At 34.3% G+C, this 7,804-nt stretch overlaps 1 pseudogene across 1 annotated transcript; it reads left to right on the top strand.

The window, feature by feature from the left end:
• The first annotated feature begins 6,404 nt into the window (after window positions 1-6,404).
• On the top strand, window positions 6,405-7,072 carry LOC307176789 (COP9 signalosome complex subunit 8-like; annotated as a pseudogene). Its single transcript has one exon. The product of its transcript is annotated as a COP9 signalosome complex subunit 8-like (transcript).
• The last annotated feature ends 732 nt before the right edge of the window (window positions 7,073-7,804 follow it).

The following is a 7,804-nucleotide window of genomic DNA, read 5'->3' as shown; positions in this document are numbered from 1 at the left end:
TTTCATCAAGTTGTGGTTAAAGTGTGAGTTTTCTCTTATTGATCCTGCCATTGATCTCATGTCTTTTATATTCTTAAAATTATTTATATTTATTTTGTCTAATATAGCATTTTATCCTTACTTTCTCTTTACTTCTTTGGATTTCTTTAAAAGATTTGGAACATCTGAAACTATTCTTTGTTCTCCTCATTCACTTTTATTTCATATTTCTATCTCGGCTCCTAGACAAGAAGTTGGGCAAGTAGATTGAAAAATCCTCTTCCCACCCCAAACATATAAAAGGGAACGGTTCACATCCTAGAAATAAAGAATAAACATGTAGACAAACTAGTAAGCAGGAGTGATAGCCACACATCTCACAGGACTGACACAGCAGCTTACATATGCTAGTTCTAGGATTTTATTACCTGTATCCCGTTGCAGGTACAAGAATAGTAGAGATTTGAAAGTGGCTGCCTACACTACAAAGGAGTCAGGAAAAGACTGTATTAACCATAGGCAGGAATTGAAAAATTTATTCCCAACAGTCTAAAGTTGATACATAGATTACAATAGAGAACTTTTCAAGCCTAAGACTGCACAGCTTAGCATGGAATCTGAAAATGTGTTACATGTTGCAAAACTCATGAACTGAGAAACAAATATAAAAACTGGTGTATAATCCACTACTGTATATAAAATAAATAAACAACTAGGACCTACTATAGAGTGCAGGGAACTGTATTCAATATCTTGTAATAAATTATAAGGGAAAAGAATCTGAAAAAGAACACACACACGCACACACACACACACACACACACACACACATATATATATGTATATACATATATATATACATATATATATATACACATATATATGTATAACTGAATCACTTTGCTATACACTTGAAACTAATACAACACTGTAAATTAAGTATACTTCAATAAAATTATCTTTCAAAGCCGGTGTATAATCATTGACTAACAGTGAAACCATCCACAATTAAGGCTCTTTAAGCAAAGTCTCGCCTAAGACTCCCTGTGGATACCTCCAACAAAGAGGAAGCTAAGAGACAAATGATAAATCACTTCAGAAAGTAAAATGCTAAGACAGTGCACAGATTTAATGTTATAGAGTTTGAAATGTAGTATTGTTGTGAATTTAAAGCCTACATTTCTATCATAAAGAGCATCAAAACATTCAGTACTTTAAATCCCAAAGTGAGTGACCCATGCTAGCAAGACCATTAAGCCACATACTCCTTGAGAATCCCAGGTTCTCTGCATCCTGTTACTCAGTGGCTGACACTGGTTCACTCTCAGTTGGGGCTCTGTGGTTTTCAGAGGCTCTTTCCTACTAGAGAATACTTGAGGGACTGAAGTTGGCTTTGGGGATAAAATAAGCATAGGTTTGGCCATCGAGGCTTGTTAACCTCATTAACAGTACCACTCCCTAAGATGGTTACATTTTACTGTTGCCTCTGCTTGGCTTATCACCCTTTCCTCTTATCCCTCTTTTGCAGTGATGGCTATCTTTCTGCTCTGTAAAATAATAAGCTTATTTGGAAAACAATACCCTGAATCTGATATTTGAACCAAGGTAGATCCCTTTATTTAGCAGATAAGTTTTAATAGAAGGCTTTTGTTAAAGGTGCTGAACACAATACTTAGAGGAACATGAGCAATCGAATCTTTCAGTTCTGAAACAGCCCAAAGATTTAGGTTCTAAATATTGCAATTTCTGCTCATAACCCCTCCAAATTTTGACTGAGTTTATCTTTGTTACATAATGTTTGGTAATAATAGCAGGGTGCAACCAACTGAAAATTCTGGCTCTTTCTAATCACTTCCCTCTAGAGCTAATACACGCTTTCACTCTGGCATGTGGTCTGACTTCCAAATTACTGGAGGCAATGTCATAATTAATTATTTCCATAACATAACAAGAATTACCAGCTTTCCAAACTGCCGTATGTCTTTTTTTACCATCCAGTGCTTGCCCTCTATGTCAATGGCATATATTAATATTTTAGATATTTCTTGGGGATTCTTCTTTCAGGTAAAAAACATCCCATTTTATTGTGGTAAAGAAGTTACTATAACAAAAAAGATCGAAAAGACAGTAACTGAAATAGTATAAAAGTATATCTCTGTTTCATATAACACATGAGTATTCCAGCTGCTGGTGTCTCTCCCTCACAGTCATTCAGAGACACAGGTTCCTTTCATTTGTTTTCCCCCTTTAGCTAGGGTGTCTGCACTTCTCTGATAGGTCAAAACTGGGTCATCTCACCACATTTAGATTCCAGACTGTACTGTTTTAAGGACAAGATCTAGAAATCTATTTCACTTTTAACTTCATTCTGTTGACCGAAACTCAGTTACATACCTATCTCTAACTGAAAGGACATATTGTCATTTGTCATATATTGAGACATCTTGTCTCTAGGTGGACAGTAATGTTCCTCCTTAAGTTAATGGCTTTATCAATAAAAGGAGAAGAGGAGAACTGATACCAAGGCTACTGTTAGCTCTCTCCCCATACAATCTAATAAAATAAAGCAGTGCCTTAGAATAAGTATGCTTAAAATGTTGGAATAAGACACTTATAATGTTGAAATAAGTAGAAGAAGATATATATATATATATAGATATATACATACATACATATAGTATGTTTAAGTAAACAAATAAAAGATAACATAAAGCCAGAAAGTTAAGAAACGTCATATATGGAAAAAAAAAAAAACTTAAGTAAAAAGACGCAACAAGGAATAAAAAAGAATCAAGTAGAAAGCTCATAAGTATAAACTTTCAGATCTTAAATTTTAAAAAGTTACTCAATTGAGAAGTTATATGAAAAATGATACAATAGTAAAAGAAACGTTTATGCTGTGCTTACTATCATCCACCATTGTTTTAAATGTTTTACATATGCTAACCTAGTAAGTATAGACTAGATCAGAAACAGCTAAAAAGAGATTAGTGAATTAAAAGCCATTTATAATAAGGTACAAGGAGCAAAAGAGATGAAGAATAAGAAAAAGAAGATAGGAGATACAAAAGAAGCATTTAAAAATGTACTAACTAGTACTGACAAAAGTGGTATTAACACTCAGTGATTGTTGGTGGATTTAATGTGGGCAAAGCAGGAAATTATTTCGTGAAAGTAGCATACCTATTCCATAAAAGTACTAGTATTCTCTTCTTCCTCTCCTACTTTCCTCACTCCTCTTCAAACTCCTATTCCTTCTAAATGAGTTTTCACTAAGCATGGGACTCATTCTTCTGCTTCTCTCCTTTGTCAGTTTCAACTACTTTTAGCATTTCAACCAACTGTCACTTTTATGTAAATAGAAGTGCCAAATATACATCTCTTATTTTTATTATTGAGTTCCTGGTTTGATTTCAAACTTTTCTTCAATAATGTTCATGTATTTCCCCAATTAACATAAAATCCATTATGCTGCAAACCAGACTGATTCATTCTCTATGAAATACACTCAATTTTCTGCTCAGTTTCTGTCTTTACATTAAGAATTCTTTGCTTATCCAATCATGAAATTTTTTATTCATTCATTCAGTTATCAGATATATATTTAATAGCTACTGTAAGATAGGCACTGGTAATAAAATGGAAAAAGAGAGAGTTAATATTCCTGTACATGGAGCTTAACATTTGTATCTAATAGAACAATCCATAGTTCTAGATCTTCTGTGTGTGTGACTTTGTGTGCATGTGTGCACTATGTAGAAATAAACAGTGTCTTGTGATGGAGACCACCAGTGGCAAACCACAGGGTTTGTCAAGGAAATCTACTATTTAAGGAAACCATTTAAACTAGGATATAAGGCCAGCCATAAAAATGATCTCAGGAAAAGTGTTGGTAGCAGAAGACAAAGTCAGTACAACGGTTCTGACATGGGAGAGAGAATTTGATTCTATTCTAAGAAGAGAAAGAATAACTGGAGTGAAAGAAGAGATTGGTATGAAATAAGTTGGAAAGTTTGGCAAAGTCTAAAGCATAGAAACCTTAAAGGTAGAGTTTGGATTCAATTCTAATTGAAATTAGATTTGAATTAGGCAAAAACACATCTGTCCCAGAGATAGAAATTTGTTAATCATCATCACCTAAAGCTTGATAATAAGCAAAATTGCTTTGGGAGACTATAGATAAGGAATAGCTTAGGACAGAAATCCTCTTTTCTCCAACATTTAGTGGCCAAAGTGGAGGCTCTCCCATAAGGCGGAGGGGGACTTGATGATAAGTCCCCCTCTAATGATATCCAGAAGTAAGGGGTGACTGTACACGGGTTTTGCTGAATATTATGTAAAAAGTTTCATGAAAATGAATGGCATTTTCCCCTTTCATTGTATTGTTATGTCTTCTCTTTTAATTCCAAAGATGATAGTGCAATAAAGAAGACATAAGCTGTATCAATGGCAGCTATGTTAAAACATTGGTTTTCTAATTCAAAATACCCATTTTGTGGGCCCAAGAGCTTTGTAATACAGTTTGCTACTTAAGAAAATAATTGCTCAGTATGCTCAAAGAGCAAAATTTGAATTATCTGAACAATTGTCAGAGTGGGAAGCATAAGGGCAGATTTTGTTCTCCTGTTTGTTTATTTGCATAAAACTTTATGTCATTGCTGCCATGAAATGGATATTTTAGTGTGTAAAATCTTATTGTGAGCCAGTTTTTAAATATGAATTTCAATTTTGATTAAGTTAATTAAGAATAAACACCTGTGGAATGACCTCCTAAATATGGAAATGAAAACATAGACCAGAGTTAAAATTTAGGGTGTCAACAAGTCAAAGTGCCTTCTCTTTCAGCTTGCATCACTTCTTGATTTTGCAGTATAGAAATATCCTTAAAGATTTGTATTCCAGAGAAAAACAATCTATGGCTTTATTTTCTAAAATTATTGAGGCTGTCTGTTTACTGACAACCGTATCAGGGCTGCAGACAAACAGTAAATTCCAAAATATGGTAATAATTTTGAAATTATTATTATAAGTAATATTTTTGGAGGAGAAGTATGTACATGGATGTGAGAACATTTCCATTGTCTAGATAAATATGGCCCCAGCTTAGCCTAACAAGGTCTACAAAGTAACATGACTCTATTGTTAGGGAGCTAATATGCTCCTCTAAAGAGAGGTTTTGTATTTTGTTTTGTTTTTGCTTTCCCTGAATTATCAGAGGGTTCACTGAAAATGAGACTCTGTAAATTTTTACCATAACCGATTTAACATTTGGAGATAGACTAGAACCATATGGCAATCTATCAAAAAATTCAAGTTCATGAAGAAAATTGGAATGGTGGCCCTTCTAATTGTACTCAATTCCTAAAACCCTCACTACAGAAGACTGTCTTATGCGTGAAGAGTTTTACCAAAATCATTAACTACAAAAAAACTAGACCCCTCATTTTTTCTGTTTTTGTTTGTTTGATTTGTTAAACAAAAGAAAAACACACAACTGCTGAAGAATGGATAGGAATAGTATTTGAGAACATCTCAGGTACTCTGAAACCAAACTATTCAGAAGTTTAGAATATGATACTTTAGAAATAAGTGGAGAAAGATTGTGGAGAGGTGACAATAAATGTGGATTTTATATTTCTGATGTTAAATATTATGTTTATAATGACTTACTTTCAATCTGGACTAAATGAAATAAATTTTCAGAGGTGGTTGTTAGTTTCCATATTTATTTTTTTTTACAGTCATCAGTTTTATGTATAGGTGTACTATCCAATGATGTTTTAATAGAAATCAGAATATGTATTTGTATTCCCCTAAGGCTAAATGGAGCTTAACAATTGTAGGTTTTACATCACTAATTTTCCTCCCAATTCTAAATGTTACCAATATGAGCAGTCATTATTTACCTTCACTGTAGGGAGGGGAAAATTAAGTCATGAAGAGCAATAGTTACTTTTACAAGATCAGAGCGTGGCAGGTAGAAAACACTGGAAGGAAATTTCTAACATCATTTATATTCAGCCATAGCTCTTTAGTTGCTGTAACACTTGAGTGAAAATTTCCCTTAAGCCCGCTTTTTCTTCAAGGGGTGTAATGAAACATTTTGCAATACTGAAGCAGGATTGTAGTTATTTCCCAGATGGAAAGTAAGGTCAAATTTGACAAGGCTATTTAGATTGAAAAAGACAAATAACAAATAATTAATAATTTGTAGAATAAAAGAAGAAATAAACTTAATAATAAATTTATTTCTTGCCTTCAAATTCTAAAAATTCTTCAAATTCTAAAATCAAATTTGAAATATGGAAAATAGTGGAATTAAAATTGGTTGAATAACTTCAAGGTAAACAATACAAAATGCTTATGCATAAATTATTTTCCAGACTTTTATTTAAAATATGCCCAAGCTTGAGTCTGAGGTCCGGCTCGGCGGGGAGGTTCGGCAGCGGAACTGGCCAGGAAAATGCCAGTGGAGGTGATGGCTGAAAGTTTCTTTAGTTTCAAAAAGTTGCTGGATCAGTGGGATAACCAGGAGCTCGAGGCTCCAGGAGGAATTGCTACACCCGCAGTGTATGATCAGCTTCTAGCTTTACATCTGCTTTATAATGACATGAATAATGCACGATATCTTTGGAAAAGAATACCACCTGCTATAAAATCTGCAAATTCTGAAATTGGGGGAATTTGGTCGGTAGGACAAAGAATCTGGCCGAGAGATGTCCCCGGGATCTATACCACCATCAACGCTCACCCGTGGTCTGAGACGGTCCAGCCAATCATGGAGGCACTTAGAGATGCCACCCGGAGGCGAGCCTTCACCCTGGTCTCTCAAGCATATACCTCCATCATCGCCGATGATTTTGCAGCCTTTGTTGGACTTCCCGTGGAAGAGGCTGTGAAAGGTAGCCTAGAACAATGATGGCAGGCCGACTCCACCACAAGAATGGTCATGACCAAAAAGCCAGTTTCAGGGACCCTGGATGTTTCCTTTAACAGGTTTATTCTCTTATCGGAGCCTGCCCCCGTTCCACCCATCCCCAATGAACAACAGTTAGCCAGACTCACCGATTATGTGGCTTTCCTAGAAAACTGACTTATCATCCTGAGTTCAAAATCCACCTTCAGAATCCTGAATACTGACAGAAAAATGTAAAATTTTTATTTTCAATTTTATTGGATGAATTAAGCACCTCAGCATTCCTTATTGAGTATGTGATAAAATACATATATAATATGAAGTATATTATATATATTTTGTCCTTAAACATGCTGAATGGTTGTTCATGAAATGTGACTTATTAAAGACATTCATGAGAAGTACTAAGTTGTAATATTTCCTTTCAGAAGAAGGGAAACTAAGTGTGGAATGCATTGTTTGGGAAAGAAGCTATTAAGTGACACATTTTGTATGACTGTCCTGTAGCCTATTGGTTGCTTATATTTATCCCTTGGGTCAAGTTCTGCCCTTTGGAGAAATACTGAACAAGTCTTTCATTTTTTGTGTGACAGGCCTCTGAATATTTGAAGTTGTTTATTGTATCTTCAGGTTAAAACCACCCCTTAGTTCACTTATTCTGCATTTGTTCAATAAATATTTAATTGAATTCTTAAAAAAAATTAAAAATAAAATAAAATACTCCCAAGCTTATATAGTCAAAATTTTGAGATGTTTTATAGATTATAGTAAAAGAAATTTGAAATTTTAGATACTTTCATTCTCTAATTCATATTTAATTCTCCAACAGACATCTTAGATATATGTATAGCGTCACTATTACACAAGAGAAAACAGAGCCCTTGAACAGATTAAGTCATTTACTCAAGG

This window comes from Stenella coeruleoalba, assembly GCF_951394435.1.
Source record: "Stenella coeruleoalba genome assembly, chromosome: 18".
NCBI classification, from domain to species: Eukaryota; Metazoa; Chordata; class Mammalia; order Artiodactyla; family Delphinidae; genus Stenella; species Stenella coeruleoalba.
Note: the sequence above shows the minus strand (reverse complement) of the source record. Positions and strands in the feature narration are given on the sequence as shown.